This window comes from Neophocaena asiaeorientalis, unplaced genomic scaffold (assembly GCF_003031525.2).
Source record: "Neophocaena asiaeorientalis asiaeorientalis breed wild unplaced genomic scaffold, Neophocaena_asiaeorientalis_V1.1 scaffold216, whole genome shotgun sequence".
In the NCBI taxonomy this organism is placed as follows: domain Eukaryota; kingdom Metazoa; phylum Chordata; class Mammalia; order Artiodactyla; family Phocoenidae; genus Neophocaena; species Neophocaena asiaeorientalis.
In genome coordinates, this window is record NW_020175825.1 from 615422 (window position 1) to 632322 (window position 16901).

Sequence of the window (16901 nt, forward strand, 5' to 3'; positions counted from 1 at the left end):
AAAGTTTCAGAAAACATTTGTAACTGTGTTCTTAAATGTGTGAGCAACCAACCAGCCTTCTGCCAAAAATAAACTCTATTATATTGCTTTTTTGTTTTGTAGGATTATAATATTAGCAGTTAACAAAGCATTATACAAATCCGTAATTTTTTTTATTTCATGGCTTGCACTCGAGTCTGAATTAGGGGTCACAAATGTTTTAGCTGTGAAAGCCATTAGTTAACCAGTCTCATTTAAGCTGTAAGTCTGTTACTAAAATCTTGAGGAACAAAGGAGTGAGAAAGACAAAACAAAGAAAAAGATGAAATAGAAAAAAAGGGGGGTGGGGTGGATGGGAAGAGGAATAAAGGCAGTGATAGAGAAACAGTGGATGGGTGTGATAACATGCCACCAACAGTTGTCTCAGATAATAAAACTATTTCAGAGTGGCCTAAACTAACATTTGTGTTTTTGCTTTTTCCCAGAGCTTTAAAAAGTGGACCAGGGACTTCCCCGGCAGTCCAGTGGTTAAGACTCCATGCTTCCAATGCAGGGGACGTGGGTTCGTTCCCTGGTTGGGGAGCTAAGATCCCACATGCTGCCTGATGCGGCCAAAAAAAAAAAAAAGTGGACCAGACTTCCATAAGCTTATATGTCATAAGAGAGGGTGGGGGTGGGGTCGAGACTCTAGAAAGTATATAATTATGAATCTTTATACTTTGTGTATATCACTGCACCCTGGTCATTTTCTTCTTCTTCTTCTTTTTTTTTTTTTTTTTTTTTTTTAATTTTCTTCTTAATATTTAATGTAACTTGTAATTTTAAAAATTGTCTACCCCCCCCCCCATGCACACTTTTAAGATTGATTGTAAGCTCTTTGAGAGGAGGGACCTGTCTTTTTGTAAAAATTAATGTATACCCAGTGTGACAGTAAAGGGTCTGGCACATAATAGGTGTTTGCTAAATATTTATTAAATGAGTGAAGTTGCTGAGGATGTTCAATTAAGCTGTTAGATATGAGAGACTGAATTGTAATTTTTGTAGTACCATACGGAAAAAAGCCCACAAGATAGAGATAACACCAGTAGTAAATGACTACTCTTCCCTTATCCCCTCATTTGATATTGGAATGAAACCAAGCTTTCTGGTTTTTATTATAAGGTATTCAAAATACCTTAGTCCTGTCTCTCCCTTGTGGGAAATAGAGTATAAGAGAGATCACAACTGCAGTTAAAATGAATCTGTGCTTGGGATTAATGCATGGGGGTGGAGGTTACTTCTTCCCCTCAAATAGTAATGAATGATTTTTATGAAGAATATTTGATGACTAGGCAATGCTTATGATAAACTAAAAAGCAGAGTTGCATATTATGTGCTAAATCAGCTATGTTAAAAATTATATTGAACAACCCAGTACAAATGTTTTAAAGTACCTTTGTGATTTTTGGGTGATGGGATTATTGGCAACCTTTCTATTTTCCCTATTAAAAAAAAATAAAAGGCCCAGCAAACATAAAGTAGGTATTTTCTTTTACTGAAATGGATATTTCAGAAATGGAGTGTTTATTTTGTTTTTTTGTTTTATTGTTTTATTTATGGCTGCATTGGGTCTTTGTTGCTGCGTGCGGGCTTTCTCTAGTTGCGGCAAGTGAGGGCTACTCTTCGTTGCGGTGCACGGGCTTCTCTTCATTGCAGTGCGCGGGCTTCTCATTGCGGTGGCTTCTCTTGTTGCAGAGCACGGTCTCTAGGCCTGCAGGCTTCAGTAGGTGTGGCTTGAGGGCTCTAGAGCACAAGCTCAGTAGTTGTGGTGCGTGGGCTTAGTTGCTCCACGCCATGTGGGATCTTCCTGGATCAGGACTCAAAGCCATGTCCCCTGCATTGGCAGGTGGATTCTTAACCACTGTGCCACCAGGGAAGCCCCTTGGAGTGTTTCTTTATGTACATATATATAAGAGAGGGAGACACAGATGAGCAGACACCGTTGAAAAATACTTTATCATAAAACAGCAAGTTGAACTTAGTATTTTTAATGAGTTTATCTTTTCCCCATTTTCTTTTTTAATTGATTTCTTTAAAAACTTACAAATACCGTGTTTTACTCATGAAGATTTTTTGATGTTTTAAATTTTTTTGCGGTTGGATTTAGTTGCTTTTATTTATTTTGTAAATTTTTACATTAGTGTTTTTTTTTAACTTTTTTAATTTATTGCAGTGTTGGGTCTTCATTGCTACGAGTAGGCTTCTCATTGCGGTGACTTCTCGTTGCGGAGCACGGGCTCTAGGCACACAGGCTCTAGGCACACAGGCTTCAGTAGTTGTGGCACATGGGCTCAGTAGTTGTGGCACACTGGCTTAGTTGTTCCGTGGCATGTGGGATCTTCCCAGACCAGGGCTCGAACCCATGTCCCCTGCGTTGGCAGGCAGAGTCTTAACCACTGCGCCACCAGTGAAGCCCTTTACATTACTTTTAATTCTTAGTTATTGTTAAAGTAATGTATGAATATTAAGCTACAGAAATGTCAAAAATAAAGTAGTGCCTTTTTGGTAATCTTAATCTTCTAGGAATAGTACTGTATTTTGGGTGTATATCTTTTCAGAACTTTTTCTGTACAGTAGTCTCCCTTTATCTGCAGGGGATACATTCCATACCCCCCCGTGGATGCCTGAAACCATGGATATAGTACCTTACCCTATATATGCTGTGACGGTTTATCACACCTCTTACATCTCCATACCATATTTCAGTATAGGTGATAAAGTTAGTTAAATCATTAGCTTTTACGTTATTGTGACCATGTATATAATATTTTTCTGAGTCAAGTATAATAATTTATGTATAATATAATTTGTGAGTCAAAAAGTATACTGTGAATACTGTTCCTTTTCTGCACAACATTCTGTTTTTCTTGGAGTTACTTGCCTCCATTTTTTATTTGTTTATTTTTCTATGTATCTATTACTGTTTTTCCAAAAGGTGTTAAAAATCTGTCGGGGTTTTCAAACTCAAGCACATCGCATCTGTTGTTGGTTCTGCCTCTTGTATGGAGGGATTGGAGTGGGGAGAACTTGACTTCAGAACTGTCATTCTCCTTGCTCTGATCTAGACTTGTTCTTAAGACTTGTTGTAGAGTTATTATTCTGTAACTTCTGTACTCTTTTCAAAAAGGGAATCCCCTGCACCCCCACCCCACCTCCTTTCTTTTCCCACTGGCTCCCTTTCTGCCTCCTGCCCTGGCATATTTAGGCCTTCGTTTGGCTGAAATATGTTATCTGGTTGTTTCTTGAGAAAAGTTGCATAGGAGGTAAATTTTAGGGACTTGTATCTTTTTAAAAAAAATCTGTATTTTATTTTCACACTTGATTGGTAGTTTGGCTGGAAATAAGTTTCCATCAGCATTTCAAAGACATTTCTCTTTGAACTTTCAGTGTTGCTTTTGAAGAGTTTGATTATATAAATTTATTTATTTTTGGCTGCATTGGGTCTTCGTTGCTTCGCGTGGGCAAGCAACGTTGTGGCGAGCAGGGGCTACTCTTCGTTGTGGTGCACAGGCTTCTCATTGCAGTGGTTTCTCTTGTTGCCGAGCATGGACTCTAGGCGTGCAGGCTTCGTTGTGGCAAGCAGGGGCTACTCTTTGTTGTGGTGCACAGGCTTCTCATTGCAGTGGTTTCTCTTGTTGCCGAGCATGGACTCTAGGCGTGCAGGCTTCAGTAGTTGTGGCACGTGGGCTCTAGAGCGCAGGCTCAGTAGCTGTGGCACACGGGCTTAGTTGCTCCACAGCAACTAAGATGAGATCTTCCCGGACCAGGGCTCTAACCCGTGTCCCCTGCATTGGCAGGTGGATTCTTAACTACTGCGCCACCAGGGAAGCCCGCTGTTCAGTTTCTTGATCCTTTTTTTTTTTGTATGTGATTTGAATTTTTTCTAGGTATCTTTTGTTTATACTGGTGGTTTTAAATTTTATGAAAATGCATATCGTATCAGGCATTGAGAGAATTCTTTTTCTCCGTAATCCATTATTTCTCAGTAGAGGGCACTGTGGGCATTTAGGTAGTACCATTTTTGTGTTTGACTGTATTGTGCTTATGGGGCTTTGAGCACCCTGGCTCCCAGCACTAAATGCCAGAATAACCCACTAGTTTTGGGGACAACTAAAAATGTCCCCAGACATTTCCAAACACCCCCTTGGGAGAGGCAATACTAATCTTTTATGAGAAGGGTTATTGTAGTCCAGAGTCCTTAGTGCACTTTTTTGTTCAGTTGATGATGGACCTACTGATTTAAAATTTTTCTTCTGTTTCCTGATTTTCTCTTTTTGGTCTGTTTTCTGAGATACTTTCTTCAACTATATTTTTCAATCCTGTTATCTTGAATTTGTAAATGTATTTTCTTATTTGAATTTTTAAAAAGAATGGTATTGTTTTTATTTAATATATATATTTGTTGTTGAAGTTTTCTTTCCCTTAATTGTCAGTTTTCTCTGAATTTCTTGTTTTTCTTTTGCTTCCCTTTCTTACCTCATGCTGTCCTAACATATTGGTGACCACTGACTGTCTGTCTGTATTTAAAAGTAAAGTACTGGGGCTTCCCTGCTGGCGCAGTGGTTGAGAGTCCGCCTGCCGATGCAGGGGACGCGGGTTCGTGCCCTGGTCCGGGAAGATCCCACATGCTGCGGAGCAGCTGGGCCCGTGAGCCACGGCCACTGAGCCTGCGCGTCCGGAGCCTGTGCTCTGCAACGGGAGAGGCCACAACAGTGTGAGGCCCGCATACCGCAAAAAAAAAAAAAAGAAGAAAGAAAAAAAAGTAAAGTGCTGTAAGGCTGGATGGTAGCTGTGACCCTTTTTGCCGCTTTTCTTAAAACTCATTTTCATTCCATTTTTTCCAGAATGGCCTTCTTCCTAATATTAGTTTTTAAAAGTCATTGACTGGAATTTTAATCTTTAGCCTTTCCACAGGCTTGTTTTCTTAAATCTTTAACTGTTTGTAATTGGTTCTCTCAGTTATTATTCTCTGACTTCTTGTATAGACTTCTTTCATCCATCAAAAATGACAATGTCCATCATTGTCATTTTTTCAAATTATATCTATATAGAAATAATTTACTATTCTTGTGTTGCATTTTGTTTAGAGGCTACCTGCAGGATAATATTCTGTCTCTGCTGAACTTTTTGGACTCTAGTTTTCTTCAAGTCTTGTTACTTCTTTCCAGAATTTCTTATGTCTTCCATTTGTAGTCACTTTCTCCCTAGATTCTTATTTCCAGTTTACCAGCCTTACATAAATTTTAGCTCCTTGACTTTTCTTTAGTTATTCCTGTAGCCATACTGTATCTTTCTGGTTTGTAGTGTCCTTTAGTTCTGTGCTGTTGTTTTCACTGTTTCTGGTGTCCTTAAATACTAGATTTGTAAACCAGGTTCAGTTTTTTTTTTTTAAGTCCCCTTCTCTAAGTCAGTGGTATGTCAGACCTTTAGCTTCTGTTGTGCTGTCTGGTATAAACAAATATATGGCATCTGGTATAAATTTCTTTTTATTTAAATTCAGTCTCTAAAGAAAAAAATTTTTTTTCTTTTAAAAGTAACAGTATGTTATTTATACTGCCCTTTAATACATATTAAAATAACTGACTTTACCCCCCAGTTTTTTTTTTTTTAATTTATTTGGTTGTGCCACGTCTTAGTTGTGGCTCACCGGCTCCTTGGTTGTGGCATGCGAACTCTTAGTTGTGGCATGCATGTGGGATCTAGTTCCCTGACCAGGGGTTGAACCCGGGCCCCCTGCATTGGGAGCTCAGAGACTTCATTGTGCCACCAGGGAAGTCCCTTCCCCGCACCCCCACCCCAGTTTTTTATTGTGGTAAAATACACAACAAAATTTACCATCTTAATTTTTTTTTTTTTTTTTAAATTGTGGTATGCGGGCCTCTCACTGTTGTGGCCTCTCCCGTTGCAGAGCACAGGCTCTGGACGCACAGGCTCAGCGGCCATGGCTCACGGGCCCAGCTGCTCTGCGGCATGTGGGATCTTCCCGGACCGGGGCACGAACCTGTCTCCTGCATCGGCAGGTGGACTCTCAACCACTGCACCACCAGGGAAGCCCCATCTTAATTATTTTTAAGTATACACTTTAGTGGTATTAAGTACATTCATATTGTGCAACCATCACCACAGACCATCTCCAAAACTCTTTTCATGCTATAAAACTGAAATTCTGTACATATTAAACAATAACTATCCCCTGTCCCATTAGTCCCTGGTAAGCATTGTTCTACTTTATGTCTCTGTGAATTTGATTACTTTGGGTACCTCATGTAAGTGAAATAATTCAGTATTTGTCTTTTTGTGACTGGTTTATTTTCTTTACCATTATGTCCTCAGAGTTCATCCATGTTGCAGCGTGTGTCAAAATTTCCTCCCTTTTTAAGGGTGAATAATATTCCATTATATGCATTACCACAGTTTGCTTACCCGTTTGTCAGCTGATGGACAGTTGGGTTGCTTACACTTTTTAGCTATTGTGAATAATCCTGCTAAAACATGGGTGTACAGATACCTCTTCAAGACTCTGCTTTCACTTCTATTGATATAAGATCAATTTTTTACTTGTTAATAAAATTGATATATCCAGGGGCCAAGGGCGGTGCAGCTGCAGCCGAAGCGCTGGTGGAGGAGAGCAGAGCGCGGCCGTGAGCAAAGGAGGGAGGGAGGGAGGGAAGGAAGGAAGAGAGGGCGGCGGGCAGGCAGGCGGCCGCGGGCGTCGGGGACTGAGGCGGTAGAGGGAGGCGAGAGCCGGGCAGCCGCTTTGCGCTGTGTTTGCTGCACGGGCTTTTGTGGGGGTGGCCGTGGCGTAGGCCTCCTCGGCCGAGGAGAAGCAGTACCGGCAGTGTAGGTGCTGGCGCCTGGGGGCGGGGGACTGGGGAAGCGAGAAGGGGGGTCGCTGCGGTGGTTCTCTTGCTCTCGCGCTCTCCTTGCCTTTCACCTGGCTTGGTGGGCTCCTCCCGGCATCTCCCTTGCCTCTTGGGCCCCTATCCCCGCCCCCTGCGGTATGTCTTGATTGCCAGCAGCAGGTTTCCTGGGGCTCCTCAGGATGATGCCGTCCAAGTTGCAGCTGCTGATGATGGTGGCCTTCGCAGTGGCAATGCTTTTCTTGGAGAACCAGATCCAGAAACTGGAGGAGTCCCAGTTGAAGCTAGAAAGGGCTATTGCAAGACATGAAGTTCGAGAGATTGAGCAGCAACATACGATGGATAGCCCTTGGCAAGATGCAGCTTTAGATGAAGAAAAGGACATGGTGGTCATTTATAACAGAGTCCCCAAAACTGCAAGCACCTCTTTTACCAATATTGCTTATGATCTATGTGTAAAGAATAAATACCATGTTCTTCACATCAACACTACCAACAATAATCCAGTAATGTCACTGCAAGATCAGGTGTGCTTTGTAAAGAATATAACTTCCTGGAAAGAGATGAAACCAGGGTTTTATCATAGGCACCTTTCTTATTTGTATTTTGCAAAATTTGGTGTGAAGAAGAAGCCAATTTACATTAATGTCATACGGGATGCTATTGAGAGGCTAGTTTCTTACTCTTTCTGAGATTTGGAGACGGTTATAGACTGGGGTTAAGAAGACAAAAACAAGGGGACAAAAAGACCTTTGATGAATGTGTAGCTGAGGGGAGCTCAGACTGTGCTCCATAGAAGCTCTGGCTTCAAATCCCATTCTTCTGTGGCCACAGCTCAGAATTTTGGAATGTAGGAAGCAGGTGGGCTATGGATCAAGCCAAATATAACCTAGTTAATGAATAGTTTCTGGTGGGAGTTACCGAAGAGCTTGAAGATTTTATCACGTTATTGGAGGCAGCTTCGCCCTGGTTCTTCAGGGGTGCTACAGAGCGCTATCATACAGGAAAGAAATCTCACCTTAGGAAAACCACAGAGAAGAAACTCCCTACTAAACAAACCATTGCAAAACTACAGCAGTCTGACATTTGGAAAATGGAGAATGAGTTCTATGAGTTGGCACTAGAGCAGTTCCAATTCATCAGAGCCCATGCTGTACAAAAAAAAGATGGAGACCTCTACATCCTTGCACAGAACTTTTTCTATGAAAAGATTTACCCTAAATCGAACTGAGTACAAGGTGTGGCAGTTAGATTCTTGAACTACAACTTTGACCGTCTTCACCTTAGTTCTCAGCTCCACAACTTGGATTGCTGATGGGTATATAAGACAGTTTGTATTAAACTGAGTTAGAATACAGACAGTGATGTCAAGGAAGTAGATTCTAGCTGATATGTCAGTGGTCTAGGAAGTTTAAGTTTCAGCCTTTTTTTTTTTCCTGGTTAAATTTTGGTGGGAGTTACAACCTCCTGTCTGGACACAACCTACACATCACCTAAAATAAACACATAGCAGGTCTAATTGAAGGCTAAATACTGAAATACAGTTTCAGAAAAAGTTCTGATACTGTTTTTGATAAAGCATTTATTTCAACTAACCATGAATGAAGATGAATCCATTTGCTACTTCCACCTTCATCTGGAGGTTTGCATTATACACCACTACTGGATAGTGTTACTGTTTGGCAGTGTGTACTTTTTGTGAATCACGTCCCATGAAATTTATTGAAATGTTTGATCAAGTTTGCTAAGAATGTTTCTGCTGTAGTTGGAACTGCCCTTATTTATGTAGGTCATTTTAATTTTCTTTAAAAAATGGTTATTAGTGTTAAAAATCAATTTAAACCATTATTAATACTGTAAAAAGAATCAAAGCAGTATTTCTCATTCCTGTCTCCCCAGTATCTAAGATTGGGGAAACACTTCAAAGAATGTTGACATTGCCTGAAGTTTTGGTTAAGGCTTCCACACATGAATATCAGAAAAATAAGTTTAGTATTTGTTTCTCAATCCATTATGTGTAAAGGTATAAACTGAGGTATTGGTGAGTCCATATTATAACTCCGTTAGTGAGCTGTGGTATGGGTAGGATTTTCCTACTTATGTACTTTTACTTGTAGACTGTTTTAACTAAGGTGCTTTATAATGTATTTTAAAGCATTGTATTTACAAAAAAAAAAGGAAAATGCTGTAAATATTGCATATTTTATGTTTTTGGACCAAAAGTAATTAGACAAAAGTGGTTTTGCACCAGTTTTATTATGTCAAGTAAAACCATCAGACCTACTGTTTTTGTATTTCTCATTTAACTTTACTGTTAAGATATCACTGAAATGAACTTCAATAACCTTTCAAGTTTGATACGCAGTACATTATTCATAATTGGGGGCAGTAGTTATAGTGGAAACAGTACTGGATGAGGAGTCAGAAAACTTGATTTCTTGTCCTGGCTCTGCCACTTATCAGCTGTGTGATCTTGGGCGAGTCACTTAACCTCTCTCTGCCTCAGTTTCCTCATCCTGATATGAGGATGATAATACCTGCTGTACCTACCTCACAGGGGTGTTGTGAGGATTAAATGAGATGGCATGTGAAAGCACTTTGAAAACTAATGCGCTATATAAATGTAAGGTATCATGGAAACATCTTTAACATATAGTTTCATACCATTCATTTTTTTAACAAAGAAAAGGTCCACTTAAAAGCTGGTTGAAAAAGTTAATCTGTTTTTTTTGTTTGTTTGTTTTTGTTTTGTTTTGTTTTTGCGGTATGCGGGCCTCTCACTGTGTGGCCTCTCCCATTGCGGAGCGCAGGCTCAGTAGCGGCCATGGCTCACGGGCCCAGCCACTCCACGGCATGTGGGATCTTCCCGGACCAGGGCATGAACCCGTGTCCCCTGCATCGGCAGGCGGACTCTCAACCACTGCACCACCAGGGAAGCCCTGAAAAAAGTTAATCTTGATATAAATTTGTGTTTAATAAATATCTTCTCAGTGGAAAAAAAATTGATATATTTTATAGACTCTTCATCTAGTGTGGCACTCTTTTCAAACTGAGTTCTACACATTCATTTCTTTTTACTGATCCTTCTAAAGTGTGAGCACTTTCTGTTTTAAGTTATAAGAATGCATGAAATTTTGGTATACAGTTTTACATTAAATCACATGACTGCTGATTTAAGGCAACAGTGTCCAATAATATCAGAATTTGATTTAGATACTAATTTCAACAGAAATGTGCAGGGCTAGGTACTCTCTGTAAATCTTCAACACCACCACCTCCCCCTCTGACTCAGCAGGATGTCTTTACCTCCTACTTAACAGAGAAAATAGCAAACCCATCAGATGGGGAGTTCTTTATATTCCTGCTACTAAATCTACAAATTGTACATGTAGACATATATTGTTTTTCTTGGGCCACTCTTAAAATGGGAGACATTTCGTATAAGGCTTATCTGTACTGGTTGTTCATTTATTGGGTGTTTATTGAGCACTCAGTAGATGTGTGTGTGAGGCACTGAGGATAAAGCTATAAATAAAGTAAAACTGCCCTCGTTAAGGTTAAATTCTAGTGGGTCGAGGAAGAAAATTTTGTTTGTCAGATAGGGATAAGTGCTATAGAGGAAAGAGGATAAGTGAAAGAAAAGTTTGTTAGGTAGGGTTAAGTGCTATAGAGGAAAGGGGTTAAGTGAAAGAAAGGTTTGTCAGATGAGGATAAGTGCTATAGAGGAAAGTAAAGCAGAGAGAAGAGTGATAAGGAGTGGATCTGTGTGTAAGAGATTACTATTTCAAAGATTCCTTGGGGAAGATGTCACTGCTGAGATTAGATACCTTTGTTTCTCCCTTCCTTCTTAACTGCCTTTTGCATTAAACAGATATCTTTTAACGTACCATTTTAATTTCCTTGTTGTTCTTTTACTGTAGTTTTTTTAAAGATTTATTTATTTTTTAAATTTTGGCTGCGTTGGGTCTTAGTTGTGGCACATGGGATCTTCGTTGAGACATGCAGGATCTTTCATTGCGGTGCGCGGGCTTGTGGCGTGTGGGTTTTCTTTTCTCTAGTTGTGGCTTGCAGGTTCCAGGGCATGTGGGCTCTGTAGTTGTGGCACACAGGTTCCAGAGCATGTTGGTTCTGTGGTTTGCGGCACTTGGGCTCTAGTTGAGGTGCGCCAGCTCAGTAGTTGTGGCTCACGGGCTTAGTTGCCCCCTGGAATGTGGGATCTTGGTTCCCTGACCAGGGATCCAACCCATGTCCTCTGCATTGCAAGGCACATTCTTTACCATTGGACCACCAGGGAAGTCCCCTTTTACTGTGTTTTTGTTGTTATTTTCTTAGTCATGGTTCTGGGGGTTGTCATTACCATTTTATCTAGTTTGAATACCAATTCAATTACAATAGTATATAAAAACTTTTTTCCTATAAAGCTCCATTCCCTTCCCCCTCCTTTGTGTTGTTATCCTGCAAGTTACATCTTTATCCATTGTATACTTATCAACCATCTTTCTCATTATTGCTTGATGTTTTTGTGTTTTAAAGATAGGAGGAAAAAAAGAGAAAAACAAATACATGTATACTGTTTTTAATAGTTACCTATGAAGTTACTTGTACTGGTGCTCTGTATTTTTTATATGGATTTGAATTACTGTTTAGTGTTATTTCATTTCAGCTGAAGTGCTCCTCTTAGTATTTCTTTTAGGGCAAGTCTACTAGTAACAGCTTACTCAGTTTTGTTGATCAGGAATGTCTCCTGCAATTCTGAAGGATAGTCTTGTTGGATATGGAATTACTGGTTGACAGTCTGTTTTTTCCACACCACTTTGAGCATATCATCCCATTGCCTCCATGGTTTCAGATGAGAAATCAGCTGTTGATCTTGAAAGGATCCTTTATTTGTGATGAGTCGCTTTTTTCTCTTTTTCGTTAGCTTTCAACAGTTAATGTGTGTCGGTGTGGGATGCCTTTGAGTTTATCCTCCTGAAGTTTTTTGAGCCTCTTGGATGTGTAGATTAATGTGTTTTTCAAATTTAGGAAATTTTTGGCCTTAATTTCTTCAAATATTCTATCCTTTTCTCTGTCTCCTCTTCATTATGTGTATGTTGGTGTGCTTAATGGTGTCCCACAGATTTCTGAGTCTCTGATCATTTATTTTTTTTCATTCTTTATCTTCCTGAGACTGGCTGATCTCAGTTGACTTATTTTCAAGTTTGCTGATTCTTTCTTCTGCCTGTTCATATCTACTATTGAGCCCCTCTATTGAATTTTTTATTTTATTACTATATTATTCAAATCTATAATTTCTATTTGATCTTTTTTAGAAAATAATTTTTGTCCCTTGAGATTGTCAATTTGGGTGAGACTTTGCTCTCATTTCCTGCTTTAGTTGTTTTAACAAACTTAAATTAGCTGATTTAAAGTCTTGGTCTAGTAAGTTCAATATCTGGGCTTCCTCAGGGATATTGCCGCATGAGCCCACCACCTTTGTGTGTGTGTGTGTGTGTGTGTGTGTGTGTGTGTGTGTGTGTGTGTTTAGACTGTACTTTCTCTTTCTTTGCATGCTTTTAATTTTTTGCCAACTGGACATTTTTAAATAATGTAGCAACTGTACAAATCAGATATTCTCCTCTCCCCAAGATTGATTGATTATCTCTTTATTTATTTATGTGACTTTTTTGGTACTAATACTGTAAACTCTGTTTTTCTATTGTTTTATGTGGTCACTAAAGTCTCTGCTCAGTTAGCTTTAGTGGTTAAAGTAATGAATAGACATAGGTTTCCTTGGATGCCTGAAACATGTAAATCTTCCAGTCTTTGCTAAGGGGCTTTATGTGTATGTTGAGACATGCCTTCAACACTCAGCTAGGCAATTTACAACTCTGTCTTAGCTTTCTTTTCTTGCTTGTGCAGAGCCTAAAGGTTAGCCAGAGGTGAGAGTTTAGGGCTTTCTCAGGTCTTTCCTGAGAATGTACACAGGTTATGTGTGAGTGTGGATTCCCAGGAATATATTGGAGCTTTCCAAAGCCCCCATGGACATCTCATTCCCCAGCTTTTCTTTTTAAGCTTTTTAATTATGCTATTGTTTGCCCCAAATATTGTCCATAATCTCAGGCAGCTGCAGTGTTTGACAGTTGCTTCTGACTGTTTTTGACCAGAAAGAAGGCTGTTTGCTCTGGATGAGTTCAGAGTCAGGCCACATAAAGACAACTTTGGTAGTAGTAGAGTCTTCCAAGGAACTACCAGACATGTCAAATAATGACAGTTCTCTGGGAGTGGGACTTTTAAGAAGATCCAATCCTGTTCTGCTCCCCCACCCAGTGGCTGTTGACATTCACTATGACTGCAGGCTGTTGGTTTTCACAGAAGTAGGAAGGGGTAGAATGGAAATAGGGTAAATTAAACACCACAAAGCTTGCTGTTGTTACCAAGATTCAGCCATTATTTGGTGAATAAACATTCCCCAGATTGCTTCAATTCTTTGTAATTTTCAGAGTTCTGAAAAAGTTGATTCTCCCAGCTTTTGCCAGTGTTCTCATTGATTTTATGAAGGAGAGAATTTCAGAGGTCTTTACTTGGTAATTCTTGCAGATGAGAATAACAGTTGCACTTAATAAGGATGTGTGGATTCCTTCATCAAGCTCAGAGGGCTCAAGGAGACTGGGGGTTGAGAATTTTCAGGTTAATCAACCCATCTCTCTATCCCATTTTTTCAGGGTTCCAATGTGTTCTCTTTTCCTATGCAGGCCTTAACCTTGGCATAGCAGACTTATCCAGATTGAGACTTTAACTTTCTTTGGAGCCCTGCCACTCTTAAAATTAAGTCTTGGCCCTTAGCCTTTTGTGGCCTCCTGCTTTTAAAGATTTTATGCTACCAAAGAAACTTCTGGCTTTTTCACATTTAGTTTTTAATTCCCTATCACTCATTTTAACCTCTTGTTATATTTTTCCGAAGAGTCAATTGCTTTTAAAGCAACAGCAACCCAGTTTCATGGTCTTTATAATTACTGTTTTCCTTATATTTCTCAAATATCTGATACACTGCATCTTTAAAGTTCAGGGTTCGGCAAACTATGGCTTGCTGGCCAAACCCACTCTTGTGTCTGCCTGTTTTTGTCATGCCCTATTTGTAAAGAGCTGTAAAACAAAAACATCAAAGCAGAATATGAAATACTATCTGGTCCTGTAAAAAAAAAAAAGTTTGCCAACATCTGCATTCTCTTCCACTGGATAACTACCCAGTTTACCAACAATGGAACTTTTAGCCATCGCACTGCCAGTTTGTGCTCGGTTTCTGTTCTATCATCACCAGTGATAGTGTCCTTTGCCAGCTGCCTGGCTACGTGGATGGTGATCCAACTCCAAAACTTCATTTTAGAGCCTATTTTCTTGGACCATTCTCAACACCAGTGGCTGCAAGTTGGGTCCCTGGGTAGGCTAACTATGATGAGCATGCAGAAATGTTCTTAGGATCAACATCTGTAGAAGGAATGGAAAGGAAGCAGAAGGGGTAAATTGGGCTGTAATGTATTATCAACAAAAGCCACTGTTGCCCCCTTGAGAAACTCTGAAGCCTGGATAACCTGTGGAGTTGTCCAAAATTGTGACAGGGTGCTGGGCCCTTATACGCCTGTTTTGATCAGTCCCTCCATGAAGGCTGCTAGGGCATGCAGCTGTCTTTAGCTGAGGCAATTCCTGAAAAGGCCTGACAGGTGAAGGCTGTTTGACAGCAGCTGGACAATAAATCCTTCATTTCTGAAGGGAGGTCTGGATAGCACATCAGTGTCTGCTACATAGCTTTATGTGAGTTCTTCTAATTATAATTTTCTTCTAAAATTTTTTTAAATTGTAACTTTAATGAATAAGTTTTTTCTCATGAGAAAGCTGTAAAATAGAATTCTTTTAAGAACTATATACATTTTTACTCATAATAAGATGGACAGTTTTTTCCTAAGTCATTTTTGAAAAACTGAGCTATTTTAGTTTTGATTTGTGTCATTTTAATATCAGAAGTGTCATCAAAGAATTCTGAAATGCTAATCTTAGTGGTTGAAATTTACAACTAGCAGATCTTAAGAAGACATCTAATTCAGCCCTCTTATTTGACAAATGAGTAAGCTGAGAATGAGTGCGCTAAGGGGTTATAAAGCTAGTTAGTGACAAGTAAGGATTCGAATGTAGGTCTCCAAACTCCCGACTAGTATCCTTTTATCAGTATTCCTTATCTTAGTTTCTTACAATAATTTCTAAGAAAAGAGTATTACGGTTCTGAAACTGAGCAAGAGTTTTTTTATGGCTTTTAAAGTCATTTTGTTGCTCCTGGGAACCATGGTAAACAGTATGCAGATGCTTCAGTGATGACAACAGCAATAATAATAAAGCCAACTTTTGGAGTATATCATTTTCATCAGTCCTGAAATCATTTTGGACAGATGAATCTGATTTATTTTTAACCTTTCTGGAAGATGATTCCACAGTTATCTTTGGAAACTTCTTCCTGATGACTATGGATTATCAGATAATGGAAACTCTTCACTATTTGCTGGCAGGATCATACAGTGAACATATGATTATTAAATGAGGTCTGAAAGTGCTCTACAATTTTAAAATTTAGTGTTTTATTTTCAATGGTAGATTATCTTAAACATGTTCTGGATCACCTGAGTCATAATTGAATACTTTCACTTGATGCTGGGGTTAGAATATGTGTTAGTTTTTGGTGGTGCCAAGTGTTACTGTTTTGATTGTTAGGGACTAATATTAAGGAAAAGAATAGAAGTACTAGTCTTAATGAATAAGATGCTTTTGAGTTAACTGAAGACCAAATGCTTTTTTAGCATCAGGAATTAATGTTTCATAATAATGTGAAACTGAGAAAAATTTACCTGCCTTATTACCATTTAGTAGTACAGGCATTCCAATCTTAAAGGAAGCTTATGGTGGTTCAGTTAGTGCCATTTTTGTGTTGTGAGTAGAGATTTATTCAGCAAAACCATGCCATTTATTTTTTTAAGTGTTTGTGTTAAATTGAATTTTATTTAGAAGTTTTGTATTTGGTTTTTGGTTTATCTGACTTTCTGTATTTATGTAAGATCTGTATGCATAAAGAGTTTACTTAAAGGTTTATGTTTATCAACTATACTGTGATAAAAATTAATTTTTAAAAAGTTTGTGTTTGCATAGGTTTAAATAACGTTAGGATTCCAACTTTTGTAAATAACTGGAAACTGCAGGAACGTTTCTCCTTTTTAAGGGGTCTGTATATTATTGAAGTTTGAGAATGTCTTTCTTCAGAGTTCTCAGTTGATGTTGGGCTACCTGAAAGTACATACTTAAACTTTATGAAAGTTTTAATGAATGTGCAGTCATATTAATATATGTGTGTGTGTAGGCAAGGAAGGAGGAAAGGGGAGATTTTCTTGTGTAGAAGAAAAATATTATAAATTATAATAATAGGAATTAGGTTTCTTCTGAATAAAGGGTTTGATGCCATTGACTCCTGGGAGGAAGTTATGATAATTTCAGTCTTCAAAGATTCACTCTATTTCTCATGCTATATTGAATTCTTTTGAATGTTCTAACTCTTGAAAAAAATTCTGTAGTGAATCATGTAATGAAAAACCTGCTAATTTGTTTTGTAAGTTGAAATTTTGGCAGATTGCTATTTAGTAGAGTTCAAGTATTTATGATGGACTAGTCATGATCTACCTGGTAAGATCTACTCGATAAATCTAATTGTAGATAAATACCTGTTTTGGGGTCAGGCACAACTTGTAGTTTACTCACATTATTATATAATAGGGGAATATAAATGTGTATGAAAATAATTGTGATGAATTCAGCTGAGTATAGAAGTTTTATTGAGTGAGTACTTACTCTTGAGATATTTCACTAATTTTAATTTATAATCTTAATAAGATATCGTTTGTCACCACCATTTTCCTTCTAATTTTCATCTATATGTATGTCATTAAACTTTCCACTGGACTCCTCTTTTTTTCTTTCCTTCCTTCCTCACCCCTCCACCTGCCCCCC

At 38.8% G+C, this 16901-nt stretch overlaps 1 pseudogene; it reads left to right on the forward strand.

Moving 5' to 3' along the window:
- Positions 1-8191, forward strand: part of LOC112391318 (heparan sulfate 2-O-sulfotransferase 1 pseudogene) — a 19373-nt pseudogene extending 11182 nt beyond the window's left edge.
- The last annotated feature ends 8710 nt before the right edge of the window (positions 8192-16901 follow it).